The sequence below is a fragment of the Macaca mulatta genome, chromosome 4 (assembly GCF_049350105.2).
Source record: "Macaca mulatta isolate MMU2019108-1 chromosome 4, T2T-MMU8v2.0, whole genome shotgun sequence".
Classification (NCBI taxonomy): Eukaryota; Metazoa; Chordata; class Mammalia; order Primates; family Cercopithecidae; genus Macaca; species Macaca mulatta.
Genome location: NC_133409.1, coordinates 153344289 through 153371738, shown reverse-complemented (window position 1 = coordinate 153371738; position 27450 = coordinate 153344289). Strand labels below are relative to the sequence as shown.

At 46.3% G+C, this 27450-nt stretch overlaps 2 pseudogenes across 1 annotated transcript; both read left to right on the top strand.

The window, feature by feature from the left end:
* The first annotated feature begins 689 nt into the window (after positions 1 to 689).
* Positions 690 to 3329, top strand: LOC144340522 (saoe class I histocompatibility antigen, A alpha chain-like; annotated as a pseudogene).
* Positions 2718 to 27450, top strand: LOC699987 (HLA class I histocompatibility antigen, alpha chain G-like; annotated as a pseudogene). The gene is made up of 9 exons (XR_013416716.1): positions 2718 to 2941; positions 23481 to 23590; positions 24057 to 24149; positions 24276 to 24545; positions 24790 to 25065; positions 25675 to 25950; positions 26072 to 26188; positions 26632 to 26664; positions 26807 to 27450. The product of XR_013416716.1 is annotated as an HLA class I histocompatibility antigen, alpha chain G-like (transcript).

Here is a 27450-nt window from a genome sequence, read left to right as displayed (position 1 = left end):
TTCCTGAGCATAGAGAAATACAGTGTGAGACGGATTCAGCATGCGGGGTTTCCTCCACCATGGGCTTTGAAAATGAAGAGGCTGTGTAGGAAAGAACGCTGTTGGGCACCAGGAATTGAGCGCAGCCCTCCCTGTTCTCTATATTGACAGCCAGCAAGGAACAGGAACCTCAGTCTTACAACTGCCAGAAACTTCATTCTGCCACCTCTGTATAAGCCTGAAGGAGGATTCAAAATGAAAACACAGCTTTTGGAAGCCCAGAACAGAGATTCTCTCCACATTTTGCCCAGATTTCTGAGCAAGGAACTATAAGCAGATAAATGGGTGTTGTTTTGCCGGTCGTGGTAGTGCATGAATGAATTGATGAATTAATATGCAAACTAGTTACATAAAATAAAATCTTTCTGAACTTTTTCAGTATTTTACATTTTATAATTTTCTGTGATGCAATTTAATACACTCATATTTCATTCATTCAGTCAACAAAAATTAATCCCTACAATGAACCAGGTGTACCCTCATATGCTCACGTGCCTGACATTCCAGAAGCTTCACAAGACCAAGGTGGAGCCACTGGAATGTTTTAGGTGGAGAAATGACACACTGTGACTCACAGGAGCAGGACCACTGTGGAGAGAACAGTTACGTAGCAGGTCATGGGACAGTGCCAGAGCCACAATTCGGGAGTGACAGGGTGGTGGGGACTAAGGGGAGAGGAGGGCCTGAGGGATGAGAGGGATGGAGGGAAGGGCTGGAGACGCAGGAGGTGAGGAAATGGAGCAGAGGGAAAGAATTCGAAAGCAGCAGAATTCTTAGGTTTAAACACTTGTTTAATAGATTTTTAATACATCCGTCTACAGAGCCTCGCTGGGTGTTCTTTGCGGTTGACCTTTAATACCTTATGTGGGTCTGCCCGAAAACTAATTGTTTTTACGTTAATCAGATTTTAAAAATACTAAGTGTTCCTATAAAATATACACAACAGTTAGATGTGGATACTTCCTAAAAGCAGGCAGTGCATGAGCACTGGTGAGGGGCACTGTGACTGCATTGAGTGCTTGCCACTGTGAGGTGAATAAAGTCTGTACTGGCTCCTGGTTGCAACATAAAATAACACAGGGGCTATTTTGTATTAGGAGATGTCCTGGACTCACAAAGAAACGCAGGGCTACGGAATGAAGGTAAATATAAAATACTACAAGCGGGAGTCACAGATACATTGTCTGGGAAAGTGAAACTTAGGAGCTTTGTGAGTCCTGTTGTACTGCTTTTAGACACATTTATATGTCAAGGGACCAAAGTCACATTTTCTACCGATTAGATACTGATCATTCAGGGATTACCAAGATTCTGCTACCCACTGTAGTTCATAAACAAAAAGCAAACTGGTCTCTGTTGTATCTCATGCACTCAGGTGCAACTTTTCCAGATTTAAAGAAAAAGAAAAAAGAAAAGAAAAAAAAGCCCTGTCTCTACACCTCCATTCCCAGGGCAAGCTCAATCTCTGGCACCAAGCTCTCTGGGGTGAGTTTTCTTCTAGAAGAGTCCACTGGGACAGGTAAGGAGTAGGAGGCAGGGAGTCCAGTTCTGGGACGGGGAGTCGGTGATGAAAAGTGAAGAGAGAGGGACGGGGCCCATGCCGTGTGTTTCTCCCTGGTTTCTCAGACAGTTCCTGGGCCAAGACTCAGGGAGACATTGAGACAGAGCGCTTGGTACAGGAGTAGAGGGGTCAGGGCGAAGTCCCAGAGCCCCAGGCGTGGCTCTCAGAATCTCAGGCTCAGAAAGCGGTGTGTGGACTGGGGAGGCCCAGCGTTGGGGATTCCCCATCTCCGAAGGGTTTCTCTTCTCCCTCTCTCAACCTGAGTCTGGTCCTTCTTCCTGGATACTCACCGGGCGGCCCCAGTTCTCACTCCTATTGAGTGTCGGGTTTCTAGAGAAGTCAATCAATGTAGCCACGGTCCCTGTTCTAAAGTTCCCACGCACCCACCAGGACTCTGATTCTTCCCCGTAGCCAAGGATGGGGGCATGGCGCCCCGGACCCTCCTTCTGCTGCTCTGGGGAGCCCTGGCCCTGACCCAGACCTGTGCGGGTGAGTGCGGGGTTGGGAGGGAAACAGCTTCTTTGGGGAGTAGCTAGGGGTCCGTCCGGCGGGGGCGCAGGAACCCGGTTGCAGTGCCGGGAGGAGGGTCGGGGGAGTCTCAGGCCCCTCCTCGCCCCCAGGCTTCCACTCCTTGAGGTATTTCCACACCGCCACGTCCCGGCCCGGCCGCGGGGAGCCCCCGCTTCATCTCCATGGGCTAAGTGGACGACACGCAGTTCGTGCGGTTAGACAGCGACGCCGCGAGTCCTAGGATGGAGCCGCGGGCGCCGTGGATGGAGCAGGAGGGGCCGCAATATTGGGAGGAGAAGACAGGGACCGCCAAGACCAACGCACAGTTTTACCGAATGAACCTGCGGACCCTGAGCGGCTACTAGAACCAGAGCGAGGCCTGTGAGTGACACCGGCCCGGGGCGCAGGTCACTACCCCTGCACATCCTCCACGGACAGTCCGGGTCTCCCCGAGTCTTCGGGTGCGAGATCTACCCGGAGGCCGCGGGATCCGGAGACCCTTGACCGGGGAGCAGCCTAGGAGCCGTTACCCGGTTTCATTTTCAGTTTAGGCCAAAATCCCGCAGGTTGGTCGGGGTGGGGGTGGGGCTCGGTGGGCCGGGCTGACCGCGGGCGCAGGGCCAGGGTCTCACACCATCTAGAGGATGCCTGGCTGCGACAAGGGGTCCGAGGGGCGCCTTCTCCGGGAGTATCACCAGCTCGCCTAAGAAGGCAGGGATTACGTCGCTCTGAACCAGGACCTGTGCTCCTTGACCGCCGCAGACACGGCGGCTCAGATCACCCAGCTCAAGTGGGAAGCTGCCGGCGAGGCGGAGGTTCATCCTCACAGGGGTAGGTACCTATTCGATGTGGTGTGTTTTTCCTCTCTACTCTCAGACCCTCAGCCAGTATCACTATTGGCATTCCTGATCCACTGGCTCAGAATTTCAGTACATTATCTGCCCGCGGGACACACCTCAGAGGGAAGTGGATGAAGCGTGGGCCATGACCAAGGCATCTCCTGGTCATATCACCACCTGCACCTCCCAGGGGCTGCCAGCCACACAGAGTCATGGACAGGTCTCCACAGACGTAACTTAGTACCAGCTTGGATGAAGCCCTCTGAGGAACGGGGGCCAGCTTTCAGGATGTGCTGCGCGTATTAAATCAAAGACGTCCCTATGGTGCTGTGTTTACAGAAGGAAGAACACGTGGGTCTAAAAACCAAGAAGTTGAAACAGGTGTGGCTCCATGTCTCATCCCTTCTATTCACCCTCAGGGTGATTTTGCACTTCTCCTCTCCAATATCGGGGCTCTGCAGGGGAGGAGGTCCTGGTTTCCCAAAGGGGGCACCCTGGCAAGGAGACAAATGAGAGTCCATGGAACTACACATTATGGTTGCCCCCAGGGATGTTTGAGTAGTATGTGTCCAGACACAAGCAGGTGAGAAGAGGAGGAGGCAGGGCTGCTATCACACAAGGAAGGCAGAAGTGTGTGTGGAAATAAGAGATCCACTTGGAGGCCTTATGGTTCCCCTTGTCCTGTTGTAAATGTGAACAGAATCATCCAGCAACGCAGCCTGAGAGGGTTTGATATTCAAGAGTGCAGAACCCTCAGGAAGGAAGGACTGAGTGATAAACCTAGATAATGTCCCAAAGCTGCGCTCCTGTGCTCTGACATCCTCAGAAGGGTTAGTGCAGAAGCCCTGCTTCCCATGGGCTGTTCCCAGCCAGTGACCGGTCACAGCAGGCGCACTAAGGCAGGCCATTACTGGGAGACACGGGACTCCTCTGATGGCCAACTGTGGCTGGAGGACTCCTCCATGGCCTTGCTCAACCCTCCTTAGATTGCCTGTGCTCTAGAATGTGTCGAACAAACCTTCTCTCCTTCTGTCCAGCACTGGGTGTCACACTTGCATTGTGGTGTGCTGCCTTTTCCTGGGATTTCTGGCTCGCTTCGCATATTCCCTTACAGGTGTATCCCCTCATAAAATGCCGCAGACTTGAAGCTCATCTTGGCATCTGCTCCTTGAAGGACTTAGACTAAAAATTATTTCCATCTGCACATCAATAACTCTTACTTACTTCAACTTGTAAAATCCTTCTCTTCGTCCAACTTCTGCCATCCCCATAGAATCTATTTTACTTGTGTTTGTAGTATCTCTTTGAGTTAACGGATATTTGTTCTATTAAGCTATTAAATTTTGAGGTAGTTTGTGACACAGCACTTGATAACCATTAAGGCTTCCTTTTTTTTTTTTTTTTTTTTTTTCTTGAGATGGAGTCTCACTCTGTCACTCAGGCTGGAGTTCAATGGCTCAATCTCAGCTCACTGCAAGCTCTGCCTCCCGGGTTCACGCCTTTCTCCTGCCTCCTGAGTAGCTGGGACTATAGGCACCTGCCACCACGCCCGGCTAATTTTTTGTATTTTTAGTAGAGACAGGGTTTCACCATGTTAGCCAGGATTGTCTCGATCTTCTGACCTCGTGATCCGCCCGTCTCGGCCTCCCAAAGTGCTGGGATTACAGGCGTGAGCCATTGCGCCTGGCCAAGGCTTTCTTAAGTTTCCATTATTCCATGGATATTATCTACACATCTTTTAATACTTTGCATTTTAATAACATTAGCCATATTTGCCGTTTCCAACCCTTTCCTCCTATTCTTTTTTGAACATTTTTATTTTGTCTTTCTCTGTCCTTCCTTCCTTCTTTCCTCCTTTCCTCCCTCACAGTTTTCTCCCTCCCTCTATTTTTTTCATAAAACCTAAGTGTTCAGGCTAAAAGGAAGCATCACTTGAACTTAATGCCAAAAGTATAATGCCATAATTTATAATATAAAAGTAAAGAAAAGGAAGTTATTAATTGAATATGAAGAAAATGTCTAGGGTGATTCTGCAGCCAAGACAGTGGCTTTTAATATTTAATCTCCTACTTCAAGTGAATGTTTTCAGAAACACGAGCAACATGAGCTCTTTCCCATTCTTGGTACAAGCACTTGAGAAATCAAATTAGCTTTACCTAGTCTGATTAATGTCCATACACCGTATAATCCCACCATCTGCCTCCTGATCATACACTCTGGGGACATTCTTGGCTATGTGTCCAGGAGACATGTAAAGATGGAATGTCTTATAAAACTACAATAATCCAGACAGTGTGAAAGTGAGAGACACAGAGATCAATGAACAGAAGTGAGAATCTAGAAAGACATTCTTACATTTTTTGTCAATTGATCGTCAATAAAGTTGCATAGGTAATACGAAGTGACACTTACCACCACATAAAATATAAGCTTGTCTAAAACACCAAAAGCAATGGCAACAAAAGCCAAAATTGACAAATGGAATCTAATTAAACTAAAGTGCTTCTGCACAGCAAAAGAAACTACCATCAGAGTGAACAGGCAACCTACAGAATGGGAGAAAATTTTTGCCATCTACTCATCTGACAAAGGGCTAATATCCAGAACCTACAAAGAACTCAAACAAATTTACAAGAAAAAAACAAACAACCCCATCAAAAAGGGGCTGGGCAAAGGATATGAACAGACACTTCTCAAAAGAAGACATTTATACAGCCAAAAATTCTCACCATGAAAAAATTCTCACCATCACTAGCCATCAGAGAAATGCAAATCAAAACCACAGTGACATACCATCTCACACCAATTAGAATGGCAATCATTAAAAAATCAGGAAACAACAAGTGCTGGAAAGGATGTGGAGAAACAGAACACTTTTATGCTGTTGGTGGGACTGTAAACTAGTTCAATCATTGTGGAAGATAGTGTGGTGATTCCTCAAGGATCTAGAACTAGCAGTACCATTTGACCCAGCCATCCCATTACTGGGTATATACCCAAAGGATTATAAATCATGCTGCTATAAAGACACATGCACATGTATGTTTATTGCGGTACTATTCACAATAGCAAAGACTTGGAATCAACCCAAATGTCCATCAGTGACAGACTGGATTAAGAAAAGGTGGCACATATACACCATGGAATACTATGCAGCCATAAAAAAGATGAGTTCATGTCCTTTGTAGCAACGTGGATGAAGCCTGAAACCACCATTCTGAGCAAACTATTGCAATGACAGAAAACCAAACACTGCATGTTCTCACTCATAGATGGGAAGTAAACAATGAGAACACTTGGACACAAGATGGGGAACAGCACACACCGGGGCCTGTTGTGGGATGGAGGGATGGGAGAGGGATAGCATTAGGAGAAATACCTAATGTAAATGACGAGTTAATGGGTGCAGCACACCAACATGGCACATGTATACATAGGTAACAAACCTGCACGTTGTGCACATGTACCCTAGAACTTAAAGCATAATAAAAAAAGAAAAAATATATAAGCTCAAACAAATTAGAGACCTAAACAGCTAAAATTTATGAGTTAAAACTATCAAATTTCTAAAAGAAAATATAGGAGAAAATTTTTGTGACATTGGGTAGTCAGGCAAAAGATTCTTAGATAAATTACCAAAAACATGATCTACAAATGAAAAAAGAGAGAGAGAGAAATTGGGCTTAGTTAAAAATTTAAAACTTAAGTGCTTCAAAAGACATTATTGAGAAAATGAGAAGACAAGCCATAGATTGAGGGAAAAATTTTCACAGTTGATCACAAATTACATTTGTGATGAAGAACATCTATCCAGAATATAAGACAAGTTCTTAAACTCAATGTACAAAGACGAGCAACTCAACCAAAAATGAGCAAATCATACAAATATGCACAACTGACTTTTACAAAAGCACAAAAGCAATTCAATGAAGGAAGGAGCGCTTTCCCAACGAATGGTGCTGGAACAACTAGACAACCACAGTGGGAAAAAATAACCTGAGCCCAAACTTCATGCTTTATACAAAAAATAACTCAAAATGAGTCACAAGCTTTAATGTAAAACACAGAGTTAAAATGGCAAACATTGAGCCAGGTGTGGTATCACAGGCCTGTACTCTCAGCTACTCGGGAGGCTGAGGTGGGAGGATCCCTTGAGCCCAGGAGTTCAAGGCCAGCCTAGGCAAGAATTTTTTTTTTCTAAAATAAATAATAAGTTTAAATCTTAAAATTACAAACCTTTTAAGAAAAAGTCATCCAAACTAAGACTGGACAGAGTTCTTAGACATAACACCAAGAGTATGTTCCATCAAAAAAAAAGTTAACAAATTGGATCTTATCAACACTAAAAACTGTTGCTCTGTGAGAGACCTGTGAAGAGCTAAAAAGACAAGCTACAGAACGAGAGAAGATATTTACAGACAACATATTCTGTAAAGACTGTATTCAGAATATATGGAGAAATTAAAAAACCCAACAGTAAAAATGAAATCCAAATACACAATAGGCAATAAGCAAGACATGAACAGATATTTCACTGAAGAGGATAAACACCAGGCTAATAAGCAGATGAAAAGGGAGTCAACATGATTATCCAGTAGGAAAATACAAATTAAAACCACAGTGATGAGAATGGCTGTAATACAAAATAAAGGTAGCAACAGATGCTGGCAAGGATGCAGAGAAACTGGGTCACTCTTATATTGCTGGTAGGAATGTTTTTTTTAAAATGGGACAGTCACTCTGGAAATGAGTATTGCAGTTTTCTTCAAACTGAACGTGCAATTTACCTTATGACTAACAATTGCCCTCCTATGCACTTATTTCAAACACGGGAAATCTTTATGTTCACGAAAATCCTGTGCACGAATACTCTTGCAGCTTTATTCATAATACCCCCAAACAGGAGTTAATGCAACTGCCTTTCAGTGGGTGAGTGAGATCTGCTGTTTGAACTCATAACTGAGTCACACAAGTGCCCTTTGTCAAGGCTACCATCCAGCTTCTCTGTGCAATAAGTGTTTTATGCATATTTCCCATTTTCTCACAGGAAATATTAAAGATGTGTACTCAAGGATCAAACTTTAATGAACATAAATTTTTTACTGCACCATCAAAGACATTCTTAAATGGCAGTGCAGTTTGGAGCCACTGCCTTGGTTCTGCTAAGGTGCTGGGTGTGTTACCTACCATGGCATTTGCAGCATTAATGGAAAAGTCAACATAATGAAACAGGCAGATGGCATCTTGGTATTTCTGTGAAAACAGGTTTCCCTCCTGAACTCTCTGAAGGCAGCTCAGGGGACACACTTTCAAAATGGCAAAGATCGATTATGGTTCCTAGTGGGACACAACCCCTAGCCTATTCAGATTCAGCTCTCTCTCTCTCTCTCTCTCTCCCCCCTCTCTCTTTTCCCTCATTCTTCCAACTTATATTGTATAAATTTTCAAATGTGCAAATAAGCTGAAAGAATGGTGCAGTAAAATTCAAGTTATCACTCTGCCATATTTGGTTAATATCTCTTCATATACATAAAAGCAGAGTGTGAAGTGATGGATCACAGAGACCCAGAAGGGTAAGGGTGGTTGGCATTGGGTGTATAACAGAGGGATTTCTTGGTGAGTACAATGTGCTTGTCTCCAGTGCTGGATGCTCTGAAGGCCCTGACTTTACCACAACCTATATAGCAATATAGCAAAATTGCGCTTGTGCCCCATGAATATATATGAATTAAAAAAATTAAAAATAACATAACAAGTCTCTTTATAGATACATGTAGACATGTTTGTATAGCATGTGTGTGAATGTGTGTGTGTGAATGTGTGTCTGTGTAGAGAGCAGCACAAGTTAAGAGATTAAGATTTTGTGACTGAACCATTCCAAAGTAACTTAAACATAAAACATACATGGATAAATGTGTCTGTGACAACAAACCTGAATACAAACATGAAAGAATATATCTGTAAACACATCTCTGGATAGATAGCTTATGAACGAATTCCCTACGCCAGCTCCCTTACTGGTTACCCTGTGAACACAGGCAGGCAGGGAACAGGACCCAACTAGGTTCCCTCATCCTTCTCTTGCTTCCAGGCAGGTCCTGCATCCACTCCAGCTGCACAGGGGGCTCCCATCCCTGCCTTGGTCTGTTTCACAGGTGCTCCCCTAACTTTCTCTGCCACCACTGGTTTACCTGGATGGAGCTGAGGCTGCCCTGACCATGAACAGCACCACCCACCTGTGCCCCCAAGACCAGGAAGTTAGGAGGAACCACGCAACAGGATCAGGAACTCTCCCACCTCCCCAGTCAGTCTGAACTGATGGCAGGAGATACTGATGCTTGCTTTACTCATCCTCATTCCCAGCTCATTTATTCTTCATTAATTCCGTTCACATGTCCCTAGCAGTCACTTCACCCCAGAAGCTGACTGACCTCTAATCTTTGTAATCAGGAAACCACAAAGCACTCTCTGTCACCTCCCTGATATCATCTTCAGCTCTACGTCATCACATGTGAGCTCCAACTCTGCAGGGCCAGTGTCCCCCACAGGGTCAGCCCCTGAACATTGGCCCCAGATGTTCCTCCCATCCCTTCCCAGCCCTTTTGGTGTTGCTGTGAATCTGTCCCTCACTGAGAACTGGTGTGGAGGTGTGGGGGAGGAGGGGAGATTTCTTTGTGCTGTGTCAAGTCATCGAGACAGACCTCTCCTTCTCTCCTGAACCTCACACTCCGTCCCTTCCCATACACTTGAAATAAAACGCAGACCGGAAATTTCTATTTAAGAGCTAAATATCTATAGTATAAAATATGAAGACAGAATAGAATGGGGTAATGCAGGAGAGTGTGATAGAGATGACAGGACCTCAAGGTGCGAGGAAAGATGATCCTGGGCTCCCCACAAGGAGCCATAAGCAGGACACTCACTCATAAAGGTCACCTATAATAATACAATTACTGCATATGTAATATATGAAATATAATAAAAGAACAAAAATAATATGGCACAGCTGCAAGCACCTCATATATATTAACCCTTTTCATTCATCCAACCACAAGAAATAAATGCTCATAGTTTCCCCATGTCATGGATGAGGAAACTGAGGCACCAAGAGAGAACGTGCTGGTGAGACATAGGCAAGGAGCTGAATCCAGACCGCCTGGCTGCAGAGTCTAGCTGCCCTCAGTGGAGCCAGCGGACCCAGGAGCTGACACCAGAGACTGAGATCTCAGCTGTGCACTGCCCTGGTGGTCTCCTGTCCCAGCCAGGTGTTGATCTGGGCCTTGTAGGCTCATCAGCTCTGGAGAAAAGAAAGAAACAGTAAATGTTCCACTGGGTGCAGGGCACTGCTTTTATTCCCTGAGGACTTCTCCCTCCTCAGTCACTCCAAAATCAGATTCACCCTTTCTCTGAGGGAAGATGACGTCCCCACTTTTTTCTCCCTCCCATGACACTTTCCCAGCCCCTGCCAGTCCCCTCCCGTGACTCCATCAGCATCAGCACCTGCCCTGTGCCCAGCACCCACCCCGGCAATGAGTGAAAGGACCCCAGGACTCAGGAACAAGACCCAGGAGGAAACTCAGTGCCCTTTCCTCCTCCTCTCACGCCTGACCAGCCCTGACACAGTGGGAGGCCTCCCCAAGAGAGGCCCTGGCCGTGTCTCCATGTCCTCCAGTCCTGGGCTGGGTCACACACACAGTCCTTCTACCCCTCAGACCCCAGGACCTCCTCATCTGCGGAGGCACCTGCACACCAGGGCAGGCCCTGCACACTGTGGGTTCTGCCCTCCACCTGCAGCTCAGCGTTCCTCCCCTCCCAGCTCTGAGCACACAGCTCCTAACTGGAGATCCCATCAGGAAGCCCTGAGGCTCACAGGCCCAGCATGGAAATATGTGGCTGCCATGGAGTCTGCACCTGACCTGATGCTGGTGATTCCCTTGCTCAAGGAGGCCCAGCCTCCCCTCCCCATAACCTGCATATGGGCTGTGCTTGCTCCTGACTGTCCACTCACCCCTGGAAATGCAGCTCCACCCCAGGGCTGCTGCTTAGTGGGGTTGCACGACCTTCCTGTCCCTTTCCTAACACGGCTTCCACCCAGGCCACTGCCATTGCTGCCCACAGGGGATCTTCTCCTTCTCCTTGTGCAGTAGGGGGTTTCTTCAGACCCCTCAGCCTGAGGCTGCCTCTATGCACCCTCTGCACCTGGGTATTGCCACTGCCACAGGCACCATCTCCCACATGGATCCTCTGAGAAAGGAAGCTCTAAACTTGTGTTCCTGTTCCATTCAACGTCCCTTACAACATCAGTATTGGAGGACATCCTATTAAGATTCTCCAACTGAAATTATGTTGATGGACATCAACATTTAAAGCAGGAATTTTGAGAAATTAACATGTGATTTTCATGCCCTTTTTCTGGCCATTGTCCCAGTGAAACCATTCCTGCCTACAGGGAACCAGAACTGACAGTCCCTCTACAGGAGATGCCACAGGTGAGAGCAGGAGCGACCACAGACCTGCACTGCCCGTGCTGTAGGCGCCCTCTGGACAGGGCCCTCTTGCTGCAGGGCAGGGGATGAACCATCCCATCTGCCCAGGCCTGAGGCGCCGACTGACAGTGCCGTTAGGTTCAAGGATGAGTCACCACCACCTCACTGACCAGACACACAGAAGTGCGGAAATGGCAGAAACACTTGGGTCTCCGGGACACCCCAGACTCTCACTGTGCCCTGCACTGTCTCTGTCTTTGCAGAAACTGAAAACTTTCTGCTGCTCTTTTCCTTTCCCCTCAAACAACCTGGCTGTGGGGGAAATGATTCTGACTGTCTCCTATTTTAAACTTACCAGGCCATGACTATGTTAAGAAGAAAAAATTGGCTCAAAGAGGGCAAGGTGAGGCCACAGAGCGCAGAACAAAGCCCAAAAAACAGCCCCCTGGGGACTATGACCCTCAGGGCCTGGAAAAAGTAACACCTGGACATAAGATGAAAACAGGGAGCACAGCTGCCCTGACAGGGAGCTGGTCCCCATTCCCCAAATAGCCCAGGGACATCTGCTTATCACCTCGTCCATATTATCTGCAAGAAACACAGGGACACAGGGGCCATATGGTGGGAACCTGGAAAAAGCACAGCCTCGAGGGACCCAGAAGACATGACACCCCTGAGACAGCTCCCAGATGAGATATATGGGGAGCTGCAAAGTGGACAGAGGATGGCCGTGTGCACTCAGGACCCTCCCTGGTACAAGGGGACCTCAAAGGGACTGTACACACAGGGGCCCTCAGTCTGGGCCTCGTGGGTCTTTTTCTTGGTGTCCTCCTGATGGCTGGAGAAACACGGGAGGGGGATGCAGAGAGGAAGGGACTAGAGGCACCACCTCTCCTTGGATTCCTCTCCAGTTTCTAGCCCTCCCCAGATCACAGCTGCTCCCTCTGAGATAGTGATCATCCAGGCCCTCAGCAATCAGCACGCAATTCCCAACTCACCCACCTGGATGTGCCCTGGTCAGCCTGAGAGACAGAGACCGGGATGGGGACAGAGCAGGCTCCATGGCCCTCCCTGCAGCCCACTCCTCATCTGCAGCAGGAGGAGGCCACAGCTGGACGTTTGAGGGCCTTGGCCCAGCCCTGGCTTGGACAGGACTTAAGGGTATAAAAAATAACCTACATGTGATGGTTCATTTTCAATTCTACGTGCCTTAGTATAGGTTTAAGCAGCCCACATGGTCATAAAGAGATAAAGAAGCAAAATGTACTCAGCCACCACCCCCTCTCCTTCTGGCTTTCCCTTTCATACACTGGCCAGGAGCCTATTGGTTGGGGCCCCCTCAATGACCCCCTCCCCACCTCACCAAAATTTAGTTTAGGCTAGCTTGCAACATAGATAATTGTACCCTTTCTTATCAACTAAGTGCAGCCATTAGGGCCATAAGTCAAATGTTTAAAGAGTCCTGAGACAATAGCAATGCATTATGGGCTGCAACAAAATGCAGTAAAAAGACACTAAGGAACATACTTGAAATCTTAATCAAACTACCAATAGGTGACATCTGGGAAAATCATAAGCCCTTAGTACTCAGCTAATGAGGAAATGGGGGAGGGACTTGAGCACTAGCGAATACATTGTTGAAATTGTTCAAACCGTCCCTGGTGTGTCTGCATTCCAGACACCCGATATTGCAAAACCGTCACTCACAGTCTCACTTTTGCTCTTCTCCGGGTCTCTGAGTCCATTCTTTGGGTTTGGATGGGTGTGTTTGTTTCTCATAGTCTAGTGGCCTGTATGGGGATCTCTGTGCTTGTGTGAAGTGAGTGAGACTTTGCCTGAAAGGGGAAACACGTACCAGTTGATTCATGTGGCCCATTCTATCTGGATGTCCCGGCTCCTCACAGAAACCATAGACAAACTTGAAACTGTTATTCAGGACACAATAAAAGTGACACGGGGGTGTAGAGGGGTGGAAAGCAGGCACCATGGCAAGCAGGCAACCTCGTGTGTCTTGTGGGAGACACTGAAAGTACTGTGGGTGTCGCATCACCATTAGAGAGCTGACGGATGTGGGGTGGTGTTGGGGCTGTCTATTGTATCTACATAATCCAGCAACTGTACCTGAGGGAGCCTGGTGAGGCCTAAACAATGAATGAAATTACTCTAGGTATGGCCAAGTAGGAGTTATAATTGCAGTTTTTGTGTTGTCTGGATATCACTGGTAGAGCAGATCAATAAATCCTTAGGCACACGGCGTGCAGCTGTGGATTTGGTGAGTGCATTCCTTTCCTCTCCAATTAGAAAGGGGATACGGAGTGATTCATATTCATGTAGGGTACACAACACATTTATTTATGATTTGCCTCAGGGCTATTGTAACTCCTCTGCTCTCTATAGTATATAGTCTTAAGACTACAGTAGACATACTGGATATCCTATAGGATATTCAATCAGCTCATTTCATTGACAATTTCACGTTGACTGGGGTGGATGAACAGCAGGTAGGAAGTTGACATTCCTGATCCACATGCTAGGCGGTGCTCCTAGCCCATTATCTGCCTGAAGGACCCACTTGGCAGGGAAAGTTTCAGTGTTTCCATGGCTGTTGGTTCCACTAATCGTATCACCAACTGCACCACCCAGGGGCTGCCAGCCACAAGGAATGCTGGACAGGTCTTCTACAGGCACAGCTCAGTGCCAGCCTGGAGGAAGCACTCTGAGGGGTGGGTGCCATCTTTCAAGACATGGTACATTGTTTGAATCAGAGACGTCTCTGTGGTGCTGTGTTCTCAGTGGAAGAACATGTGCGTCCAGAAATCAAAAGGTGGAAGCAGGTTTGGCTCCATGTCCAATCTCTTTGATTCACCCACTAGGGTATTTTGCATATTTTATCTCCCAACACTGGGCTGTGCAGGTTAGGAGGTCCTGGTTTCCAAAGGAGGGTACCCTTAAAAGGAGACAAAAGAGAGCCTCTTGAACTACACATTACTTTAGTCACCACAGAAGTTTGGACAATGTGTGCCCAGAGACCACCTGGTGAGAAGAGGAGTCTCCTCCTCTCCAGGCCCAGGTAATAGATCTTCATCCTCAGGAGGAGGCATGGCTGCTTTCACACAGGAGAGCAAAAGCATGTGTGGAAACCAGAGATCCACCTGGGGGCCTTCTGGTTTCCCTTACCTCATTGTAAGTGTGAGCAGAATCATCCAGCAATTCAGCCTGAGAGGATTTGATTTCCAAGGGTACAGACCCGTCAGGGCAGCAGGTTTGAGTCACACTCGTGGGTAATCCCCCAAGGCCCTGCTCCTGTGCTCTGACATCCTCAGTAGCATTGGTGTTGACCTTCTGCTTCTCATGGGCTCCAGGACTCTTCCATGGCCTTGCTCAACTCTCCTTAGATTGCCTGTGGTCTAGGACATGTCCAGTGAACTCTCTCTCCTTCTGTCCCTCACTGGGAGTCACACTTGCATCTTGGTCTGTTGTCTTTCCCGGGGTAATCTGCCTCCCTTGCAATATCGTCTGACAGGTGTGTCCCCTAATAAAATGCTGTAACTTTAATCCCATGGTGGCACTTGCTTTTTGGAGGATTTGGACTACAAAATCATTTTCATCTGCACACCGGTGACCTCTTACTTATTCCAACTTGTAAAATCCTTTTGTTTATTCAAATTCTTCTACTTGCATTGGCTCCATTTTGCTGGTACTTGTATTATGGTTTTGAATTCGTCGATGTTTGTTGCTTTAATCACTAAATTTGGGGGTAGTTTGTTACACAGCAATGGATAAACAAATGAAGCCCTCTTACATTTCCATTATTCTATAGAGGTTAACTACATCTGTTTTATTTCCTCCCATTTTCATAATATTGGCCATACATAGGGTTTCTAGTTTCTCATGTCTATTCTTTTCTTTATTTTAGTTTCTTTTATTTTTTGTTCCTTCCGTTTCTCCTTCCTTCTGTCCCTCCCTCCCTCTCTTTCTTCTCTATTTCCATTCAACCTCTCGCCCTCCTCCTTTTCATTCTGCTTTCCTTCCCCTTCCCCTTCCTTCTTTTCTTCTTTCACTCCTTCCTCCATTCCTCCTTCTTTCCCTCCCTTCCTCCATTTTTTCCTTTTTATTATGAAATTTTCCTAACATATAAAGTAATCCTATGTGTTTGGGCTATAAGTAAGCATTTTCTGGATCTATATGTCAAAAGTATAATGCCATGGTAGATGAGAAACAAGTAAACAACAGGAAGTTATTAACAGAATCTAAACAAAAATGCCTGCAATAATTTTGCAGCCAAGACAGTGGCTTTCAATTCAATTCCTTCAACTCAGTGTTTTTAGAACACATCATCAACATCAAGTATTACACATTTAATTCAAAAGTTTAGGCCAGGCGTGGTGGTTCACGCCTGTAATCCCAGCACTTTGGGAAGCCGAGGCGGGTGGACCACCTGCAGTCAGGAGTTCAAGACCAGTCTGGCTAACATAGTGAAACCCCATTGTTGCAATCGGTTACTACGGGATATAATGAAGGGGACGAACACAGAAATAAAGACAAAGACAAAAAGATCTGTTCTGAAAGAAGGGGTCGGGGGCTTCTTGCTACTAGTGATTCCTTCTGGTGGCAAATGTAGTTTGTCAGTTTGCCAACATCCTGCTTTCATGAGAACAGTTTGTTGTTTGCTCCTACAGCCTCCAGTGGTATAGTGAGTTGATCACGACCCTCATTCTTTCGGCCTCCAACACCCCGTCTCTACTAAAAATGCAAAAATTAGCTGGGCGTGGTGGTGAATGCCTGTAATCCCAACTACTCTGGAGGCTGAGGCAGGAGAATTGCTTGAACTGGGAGGAAGAAGTTGCAATCAGCCGAGATGGCACAACTGCACTTCAGCCTGGGCAACAGAGCAAGACTTTGTCTCAAAAATAAATAAATAAATAAATAAGTTTAAGTTGGCACAATTACTTTGGAACTAATATTATTATTATCTAGTATGGTTAAAGTCCATACAACATATAATCCAACTCCTAATCATACACTCTGCGGGCTTTCCTGCCTATGTGCCCAGGAGACATGCACACTAATGTTTATGGCAAAAACTAGAATCAGCTACATATACATCAATAGAAAACTAGTGCAATCATGGTATAATCATAAAATGTAAACCTTCAGCAGTAAAAATGAGTGAATGACAGCCTCCCACACCACAGATAACTCCTATACGTAATGTGCATCATGGGAAAATAAATGCAGTAGGAATTTGCTGTACTGGAAGCTTAAAAACCAGCGAAACTAACTACTATTTGGATTGGGGATATATCTATACTTATTACACAAATCTTTAAATAAATATAAAGGAAAAATAATCACAAGACTCAGGATGGAGTCTCCTTTTGGGGGATGTGAATGGGCAGCAGCCCAGGGTAGTTTACAGGTTCTGTGTTTTACAACAGTGCTGGCTAAAGTCCATACAACATATCCATTCCCTTTTAAAAGGGAACTTTTAAAATAAATTTGTAATACTTGATGTTGATGATGTGTTCTGAAAACATTGAGTTGAAAGAATTGACTTAAATTCCTAATTCCTTAAACAGAGTTTTTCAAATTAAAATATACCTGGTTTTTATAAAAATGAAAGAGAAAAGAATACCAAAGTGCATTGCAAGCATCCTTAACAAGAACTACTTACACTGGAAGAAAACGACAGAGAATTGTAAGGAGCCATGTGACAGAGAGGACCAGCGTGCCATGAAAATGGCCTTGGCTACAAATAGGTCATTTGATCCTTGGCTCACTGGCATCTCTCTAGATTTTTGAAGTATACAATCTTCAATCTGATATGCAAGGTAATTCCATCTTGCAAAGGATTTGGTGTTACATTTTACCACACATACAACTGAGTTAAACTATTACAGAATTGGAAATGCACATCATTGATCAAAATAAATGAAACAAGAAAAGAGTTGAAAGGAATAACCAGTGATAGAATAGCAATATGAATAGAAAACGCAATAGGACTGCTAAAGCAAACAAAGAAACAAACAAAACCACCTCAGAAGCACCTGATAGCAGTGCTATTTAGAATCATAGTGGTGTCCAAATCACTGCTATCACATATCATTCAACACCACAACAAAAGATGTTAAGTGTATTATAGAATGCTGATCGAATAGCCAGTTATCGAAAAACCTTGTTTCTCAATTCGAGCTAACAATTTCATGATACTGCATCAAACCAGTTATTGGCATCAGGCTAAGCTAAATGTGTTGACTGAAGTATGAGATGCATGTCTTTGTAAATGAAAAGCAATCTGATTAGGCAATATTTTTCTAAGTGAAAGCAAGTTAATTAGAGAAGTAAAGAAACAAAGGACGGCTACTCCAGAGACAGAGCAGTGCTTCTTTTTTTAAGTGTAGGCAAATGTTTTTTGAAGATGTATTTCAATAAGAAAATTGGCGCTTGTGACATACTTCCACTAAATTTGAGACATTTTAGACAAAACAAAGACTTATTTTCAAGACATCATTTTTACGGCACTAAAGTCTTGGAACTATTTGATCTAGTTACTCTATGTTCTCAACTGTGTTAACTCATTGAAGAGAACATTGTTGTTATTAAAGATATTGGCAAGAAAAACTCAGAGATACTGTTGTATCTCCTTTATCTGCCTCAAACTGTTTTCTCCTTAACACGTAAGGCTCTGTGATGTCTCAAACTTTTAATCATTAATTTAAAAAGTGAAGCTTTTCACAGAATTACAAAAAAACTATTTTAAAATTCAAATGGATCCAAAAAAGAGTTCATATAGCCAGGAGAATCCTAAGCAAAAATAACAAAGCTGGAGGCATGAGGCTACCCCACTTAAAACTATACTACAAGGTACAGTAACCAAAACAGCATGGTACTGGTACAAAACAGGCACATAGACCAATGAATAGAAAACTCAGAAATAAGACCACACATCTAAAACCTTGTGATCTTCAATGAGCCTGACAAAAATAATCAATGGGCAAAGGATTCCCTATTTAATAAATAGTGCTGGGAGAACTGGCTAGCAATATGCAGAAAATTGAAGCTGGACTCCTTCCTTACACCTTACCCAAAATTAACTTATGATGAATTAAAGACTTAAATGTAAATTCCAAAACTATAAAATCCCTGGAAGAAAATCTAGGCAATACCATTCAGGACATAGGGATGGGCAAAGATTTTATGATGAAAACACCAAAAGCAACTGCCACAAAACCAAAAATTGACAAATGGGATCTAATTAAACAAAAGAGCTTCTACAGAGCAAAAGAAACTATTATCAGAGTGAACAGACATCCTACAGAATGGGAGAAAATTTTTGCAATCTGTCCATCTGACAAAGGTCTCCTATTCAGAATCCACAAAGAACTTAAGCAAATTTACATGAGAAAAACAACTTCATTAAAAAGTGGACAAAGGACCTAAACAGACACTTCTCAAAAGAAAACATACATGTGGCCAATAAACATAAGAAAAAAAGCTAGACATCACTGATCAGAAGAAAAATGCAAATCAACACTACAATGAGAGACCATCTCATGCCAGTCAGAATTGCAATTATTAAAAGTCAAGAAACAACAGATGCTGGTGAGGTTGCAGAGAAACAGGAAGGCTTTTACACTGTTGGTGGAAATGTAATTTGGTTCAACCATTGTGGAAGACAGTGTGGCAATTCCTCAAAGATTTAGAACCAGAAATACCATTTGACCCAGCAATCCCACTATAGGTTATATACCCAAAGGAATATAAATTATTCTATTATAAAGGTATATGCATGTGTATGTTCATTGCAGTACTATTCACAATAGCAAAGACACAGAATCAACCCAAGTACCCACCAATGATGGACTGGATGGAGAAAATATAGTACATATACACTATGGAATGTTATGCAACCATAAAAAGGATTGAGATCAAGTCCTTTGCAGGAATATGAATGAAGCTGGAAGCCATTATCCTCAGCAAACTCATGCAGGAACAGAAAACCAAACACCAGATGTTCTCACTTATAATTGGGAACTGAGCAATGAGAACACATGGACACAGGGAGAGGAGCAGCACACACAGGGGCCTGTTGGGAGAGTGCAGTGATGGGGGGATCATTAGCAAAAACGGCTAATGCATGCCAGGGTTAACACCTATGTGATGCGTTGATAGGTGCAGTAAACCACTATGGCACATGTTTACCTATGTAACAAACCTGCACATGTATCCTGGAACTTAAAAATAAATTAAATTAAATTAAATTAAATTAAATTAAAAGACAAGCTTAAAGCATTAAAGAAAAATAATTAGATAAAAGAAGGCTTTGTCTTACAAAATCCTGAAACAATAATTTTAATTTTGCTTTTAACATATAGCAAGTCCTTTAGTACAGCTCTCTTTCAGAGGTGCAGCTTAATTCCCTCTCTTGAGTGTGGCTTGGACTTAGTGATGCACTTCTGATAGGGCCTGGCTCTGTGTTCCCACCCAAATCTCATTGTGAATTGTCATGTGAATTGGAATCCCCACATATTGGGGGAGGGACCTGATGGGAGGTGATTGAATCATGGGGATGGTTCCCCCAAGCTGTGGAAGTCAGTGGTTGAACCTGTTTTTCCTAATGCTCGCCTCAGCACTGCCCTCCCATAATAGGCCCCGGTGTGTGTTTTTCTCTCCCTGTGTCCATGTGTTCTCATTGCTCAGCTCACAACTATACGTGAGAACATGCGGTATTTGGTTTCTCGTTCCTGTGTTAGCTTGCTGAGGATAATGGCTTCCAGCTTCATCCATGTCCAGGCAAAGGACTTGATCTCATTCCTTTTTATGGCTGCATAATATTCCATGGTGTATATGTACCATATAAGGGGATTTTCCCCACTTCACTCTGCATTTCTCTCTCCTACCACCATGCGAAGAAGGACATGTTTGCTTCCCCTTCTGCCATGATTGTAAGTTTCCTGGGGCAGCCTCCTCAGCCATGCAGAACTATGAGTCAATTGAGCTCTTTCCTTTATAAACTACCCAGTCTTAGGTATTTCTTTATAGCAGTGTGAGAACAGACGAATACAACTTCAAACTGATAGAGTAATGCTGACATAACAGTTTGTGACTCTGGGTGTAGAATATGAAACTCACTGTGGCTTCCACCTTCTCTCTCTCTCTATCTCTGGGATCATGAGCTCTGGGGGAAGCCAGCTGCTGTGCCATAAGCAGCCCTGCAGGAAGGTCCATGTGGCTAAGAACTGAGGCTGCCTGGGACCAGAAAACAAGGAACTAGGCCTTTTCCAACAGCCATGTGAGTGAGCCATGTTTCAAGTGAATCCCCAGCCCCAGTGAAGCCCTCAGACAATGCAGTCCTAGGCTGACAACTGGACTGCAACCTTGTGAGAGGCCCTGAGCCAGAAGCATTCAGGGAAACCTCTCCTGGATTCCTGACCATTAGAAACTGTGGGAGATGATGAATATTTGTTGTTTTGAGCTGCTAAGTTTTACATAATTTGTTATGCAGTAGTAAATAACTAATACATTTTCACAAGAGGATGTATTATTACACATTAATTTGCATTTGCTCTAAATTTATCATCATCATATTACTATTTTTGAGACAGGGTCTCACTCTGTCACCCAGGCTGGAGTGCAGTGGCATGATCATCATACACTGCAGTGTCAACCTCCTGGGCTCAAGGGATCCTCTGATCTCAACCTCCTGAGTAGCTGGGACAGCAGGCATGAATTAACATGCCTGGCTAATTTTCTATTTTTTATTCTTTTGTAGAGATGGGGGTTTCACCATATTGCCCAGGCTGATCTTGAACTTCTGCAGTCAAAGCTGCCTTCCTCTGCCTTCGAAAGTGCTAGGACTGCAGGCGTGAGACACCACACCTGCTCTAAATTAACTATAAGATAATAAACATGTAACTTAGTTTTAAAAGGTAAGGAGAATTTTCATGGCTGAAGAGGACGTTTTATTACCATTCACAATGATCACTTTACTACAACTCCAATTTCCAACTGTGTCCCAATAAAACACAAAAGGAAGGTCCAATCTTTGCTAGGCTGATTCTATGATGGCCTCAACAACCAGCTCCTGGTCATTCACCTTCCTCCAGTTATTCAACCAACTCTAATGTAGGTGCTGCTGTGAAGGGATTTAGCAGATATAATTAAGCACTTCAATTAGTTGACTTTAGGCTGGGTTTCTCCTGCTTGGACTGTCCTAATCAGATGAGCCCTTTAAAGGACCGGGTTCTTCCTGAGCATAGATATTCACAGTGTGAGAGGGATTCAACATGAGGGGTTTCCTCCACTGTGGGCTTTGAAAATGAAGAGGCTGTGTAAGAAAGAACGCTGGTGGGCACCAGGAATTGAGCACAGCCCTCCCTGTTCTCTACAGTGAAAGCCAGCGAAGAACAGCGACCTCAGTCTTACAACTGCCAGAAACTGCATTCTGCTGCCTCTGTATAAGTCTGAAGGAGGATTCAAAATGAAAACACAGCTTTGGGAAGCCCGGAATAGACATTCTGTCCACATCATGCCCAGATTTCTGACTAAGGAACTATAAACAGATAAATGGGTGTTGTTTGGCCAGGCGTAGTAGTGCATGCCTGTAATCCTAACATTTGAGGAGCTGACACAGGAGGATCACTTGCAGCCAGGACTTTGAGACTAGTCAGGATAATACAGTGAGACACTTGTCTCTACAGTTTTTTTTTTTTTTAATTACCTTGGCATGGTGGCACTTGCCTGCAGTCCTAGCTACTCTGAAGACTGAGGCAGGAGGATTCTTTGAGCCCAGGAGTTTGAGGCTGCAGTGAGCCATGATCATGTGACTGCACTTCACCCTGGATGACAGAGGGAGACTCTGTCTCTAAAAACAAATCAATGAATACAATAAATGGGTGTGTTTAAAGCCAATGTTTGTGACAATTTGCTACACAGTCTTGTAAAATTCATACAGAGACTCAAAAGACTCGTGGAATGAATTGATGAATTGATATGCACACTAGTTACATAAAATAAAATATATTTTAACTTTTTCAGTATTTTACATTTTATAATTTTCTGTGATGCAATTTAATACACTCATATTTCATTCAGTCAGTCAAGAAAAATTCATTTAGTCCCTACGATGAACCAGGTATGCCCTCATATGCTCAAATGCCTGACATTCTAGAAGCTTCACAAGAACAAGGTGGAGCCACTGGAGTGTTTTAGGTGGAGAAATGACACACTGTGACTCACAGCAGCAGGACCACTGTGGAGAGAACAGTCACGTACGTAGCAGGTCATGGAACAGTGCTAAATCCACAATTCAGGAGTGACAGGGTGGTGGGGATTAAGGGGAGAAGAGGGCCTGAGGGATGAGAGGGACGGAGGGAAGGGCTGGAGAAGCAGAAGGTGAGGAAAAGGAGCAGAGGGAAAGAATTCCAAAGCAGCAGAATTCTTAGGTTTAAATACATTGTTTTATAGATTTTAATACATCCATCTACAGAGCCTCGCAGGGTGACCTTTGAGGTTGGCCTTTAATGTCTTATGTGGGTCTGCCTAGAAACTAATCGTTTTTTATGTTAATCAGGTTTAAAAGTACTAAGTATTCCTAAAAAATATACACACCACTTACATGTGGATACTTCCTAAAAACAGGCAGTGCATGAGCACTAGTGAGGGGCACTGTGACTGCGTTGAACACTTGCAACTGTGAGGTGAATAAAGACTGTACTGACTCGTGGTTGCAACATACAGTACCACAGTGTGCTGCTTTGTATTGAGGAGATGTCCTGGACTCACCCGGAAACTCAAGGCTACGGAATGGTGGTAAATTTAAAATACAACAAGCAGGAGTCACAGATACATTGTCTGGGAAAGTGAAACTTAGGAGCTTTGTGAATCCTGTTGTAACGCTTTTAGACACATTTATATATCAAGGGGCCAAAGTCACATTTTTCACCAATTAGATTCCTGATCATTCAGGGATTACCAAGATTCTGCTACTCACTGTAGTTAATAAACAAAAAGCAAACTGCTCTCTGTTCTATCTCATGCACTCAGGCACAACTTTTCCAGATTTAAACAGAAAGAAAAAAGAAAAGAAAAAGAAGCCCTGTCTCTACACCTCCATTCCCAGGGCAAGCTCACTCTCTGGCAACAAGCTCTCTGGGGTGAGTTTTCTTCTAGAAGAGTCCACTAGGACAGGTAAGGAGTAGGAGGCAGGGAGTCCAGTTCTGGGACGGGGAGTCCAGTGATGAAAAGTGAAGAGAGAGGGACGGGGCCCATGCCGTGTGTTTCTCCCTGGTTTCTCAGACAGTTCCTGGGCCAAGACTCAGGGAGACATTGAGACAGAGCGCTTGGCACAGGAGTAGCGGGTCAGGGCGAAGTCCCAGGGCCCCAGGCGTGGCTCTCAGGGTCTCAGGCCTCACAGGCAGTGTATGGATTGGGGAGGCCCCGTGTTGAGGATTCCCCATCGCCGCAGAGTTTCTCTCCTTCTCCCAACCTGTGTCGGGTCCTTCTTCCTGGATTCTCACCGGGCGACTCCAGTTCTCACTCCCATTAGGTAACAGGTTTTTAGAGAAGCCAGAGTCGCCGCGGTCCCGGTTCTAAAGTCCTCGCTCACCCACTCGGACTCAGATTCTCCCCAGACGCCACGGATGGTAGTCATGGCGCCCCGAACCCTCCTCCTGCTGCTCTCGGGGGCTCTGGCCCTGACAGACACCTGGGCGGGTGAGTGCGGGATCGGGAGATGGCCTCTGCGCGGAGGGGCCAGGGGCCCGCCCGACGGTGGTGCAGGACCCTGGGAGCCGCGCGGGGAGGAGGGTCGGGCGGGTCTCAGCCCCTCCTCGCCCCCAGGCTCCCACTCCATGAGGTACTTCAGCGCTGCCGTGTCCCGGCCCGGCCGCGGGGAACCCCGCTTCATCGCGGTGGGCTACGTGGACGACACGCAGTTCGTGCGGCTCGATAGCTACGCTGCGAGTCCGAGGATGGAGCCGCGGGTGCCGTGGGTGGAGCAGGAGGGGCCGGAGTATTGGGAAGAGGAGACACGGATCGCCAAGGCCCACGCACACACTGACAGAGTGAACCTGCGGACCCTGCGCAGCTACTACAACCAGAGCGAGGCCGGTGAGTGACCCCGGCCCGGGGCGCAGATCACGACCCCCCACCTCCATGCCCTACGGACGACCGGGGTACTCCCGAGTCTCCAGGTCTGAGATCCACCCCGAGGCCGCGGGACTCGCCCAGACCCTCTACCTGGGAGAAGCCCACGCGCCTTTACCAAAATCCCTGCGGGTTGGTCCGGGAGGGGGCGAGGTTCGGCGGGCGGGGCTGACCGAGGGGGCGGGGCTGACCGAGGGGGCGGGGCCAGGGTCTCACACCCTCCAGTGGATGATTGGTTGCGACCTGGGGCCCGACGGGCGCCTCTTCTGCAGGTGTGAACAGTTCGCCTACGATGGCAAGGATTACCTCGCCCTGAACGAGGACTTGTGCTCCTGAACCGCAGTGGACACTGTGGCTCAGATCTCCAAGCGCAAGTGTGAGGCGGCCAAAGTGACTGAACGAAGGAGAGCCTACCTGGAGGGCACGTGAGTGGAGTGGCTCCACAGATACCTGGAGAATGGGAAGGAGATGCTGCAGCGTGCGGGTACCAGGGGACACGGGGCGCCTCCCCGATCTCCTGTGGACCTCCCAGGCTGGCCTAGCACAAGGAGAGGAGGAAAATGGGAGCAACACTAGAATAGCGCCCTCCCTCTGGTCCTGAGGGAGAGGAATCCTCCTGGGTTTCCAGATCCTGTACCAGAGAGTGATTCTGAGGGCCCGCCCTGCTCTCTGGGACAATTAAGGGATAAAGTCTCTGAGGGAATGGAGGGGAAGACAACCCCTGGAATACTGATCAGGAGTTCCCTTTGACCCCACAGCAGTCTTAGGCACCAGGACTTTTCCCCTCAGGCCTTGCTCTCTGCCTCACACTAAATGTGTGTGGGAGTCTGACTCCAGCTCCTCTGAGCCCTTTGGCCTTCACTCAGGTCAGAATCGGAAGTCCCTGCTCCCCCGCTCTGAGATTAGAACTTTCCAAGGATTAGGAGATTATCCCAGGTGCCCGTGTCCAGGCTGGTGTCTGAGTTCTGTGCTCCCTCCCACCCCCCTCCCGCACCAGGTATCTGGTTCATTCTTAGGACGGTCACATACTGGTGCTGCTTGAGTGTCCCATGAGAGACGCAAAGTGCCTGAGTTTTTGGACTCTTCCTTTCAGACCCCCCCAATTCGCACGTGACCCACCATCCTGTCTTTGACTATGAGGCCACCCTGAGGTGCTGAGCCCTGGGCTTCTACCCTGCGGAGATCAGACTGACCTGGCAGCGGGAGAGTGAGGACCAGACCCACGACGTGGAGCTCGTGGGGACCAGGCCTGCAGGGGATGGAACCTTCCAGAAGTGGGCAGCTGTGGTGGTGCCTTCTGGAGAGGAGCAGAGATTCACGTGCTATGTGCAGCACCAGGGGCTGCCTGAGCCCCTCATGCTGAGACGGAGTAAGGAGGGAGATGGAGGTATCATGTCTATTAGGGAAAGCAGGAGCCCCTCTGGAGACCTTTAAGAGGGTCGGTGGTGGGGCCTGGGGTCAGAGACCCTCACCTTCCCCTCCTTTCCCAGAGCAGTCTTTCCAGCCCACCATCCCCATCATGGGCATCATTGCTGGACTGGTTGTCTTTACAGCTGTTGTCACTGAAGCTGTGGTCACTTTTGTGCTGTGGAGGAAGAAGAGCTCAGGTAAGGAAGGGGTGACAAGTGGAGTCTGAGTTTTTTTGTCCCACTGAGGGTTCCAAGCCCCAGGTAGAAATGCCCTGCCTGGTTACTGGGAAGCACCATCTACACTCATGGGCCCACCCAGCCTAGGCCCTGTGTGCCAGCATTTACTCTTTTGTAAAGCACATGTGACAAAGAAGCACAGATTTATCACCTTGATGATTGTAGTGATGGGGACCTGATCCCAGTAATCACAGGTCAGGGGAAGGTCCCTGGCTGAGGACAGACCTTAGGAGGGCAGTTAGTCCAGGACCCACATCTGCTTTCTTTGTTTTCCCTTATCCTGCCCTGGGTCTGCAGTCACACATTTCTGGAAACTTCTCTGGGGTCCAAGACTAGGAGTTTCCTCTAGGGCCTCATGGCGCTGCCACCTTTCTGACCTCTCAAAGGACATTTTCTTCCCGCAGATAGAAAAGGAGGGAGCTACTCTCAGGCTGGAAGTAAGTATGAAGGAGGCTGATCCCTGAGATCCTTGGGATCTTGTGGTTGGGAGCCCATGGGGGAGCTCACTCAGGCAATATTTCCTCCTCTGGCCATATCTCCTGTGGGCTCTGACCAGGTCCGGTTTTTGTTGTACCCCAGGCAGTGACAGTGTCCAGGGCTCTGATGTCTCTCACGGCTTGTAAATGTGAGACCCTGGGGGGCCTGATGTGTGTGGGGTGTTGCGGGGAACAGTGGACACAGCTGTGCCATGAGGTTTCTTTGACTTGGATGTATTGAGCATGTGCTGGGCTGTTTCAAGTGTCACCCCTCACTGTGACAGATATGAATTTGTTCATGAATGTTTTTCTGCAGTCTGAGACAGCTGCCCTGTGTCGGACTGAGTGGCAAGATTTGTTAACTCTTTCCCTTTGTGACTTCAAGAACCCTGACTTCTTTTTCTGCAAAGGCATCTGAATGTGTCTGTGTTCCTATAGGCATAATGTGAGAAGGTGGGGAGACCAGCCTAACTCCATGTCCACCATGACCCTCTTCCCCACGCTGACCTGCATTCCTTCCCCCATTACCTTTCCTGTTCCAGAAATGGGGCTGGGATGTCTCCATCTCTGTCTCAACTTTATGGTGCACTGAGCTGTAACTTCTTACTTCCCTATTAAAATTACAATCTGAGTATAAATTTACTTTTTCAAATGATTTCCAAGAGAGGTTGATGGCTTAATTAAAGGAGAAGTTTCCTGAAATTTGAGAGACAAAATAAATGGAAGACATGAGAACCTTCCACGGTA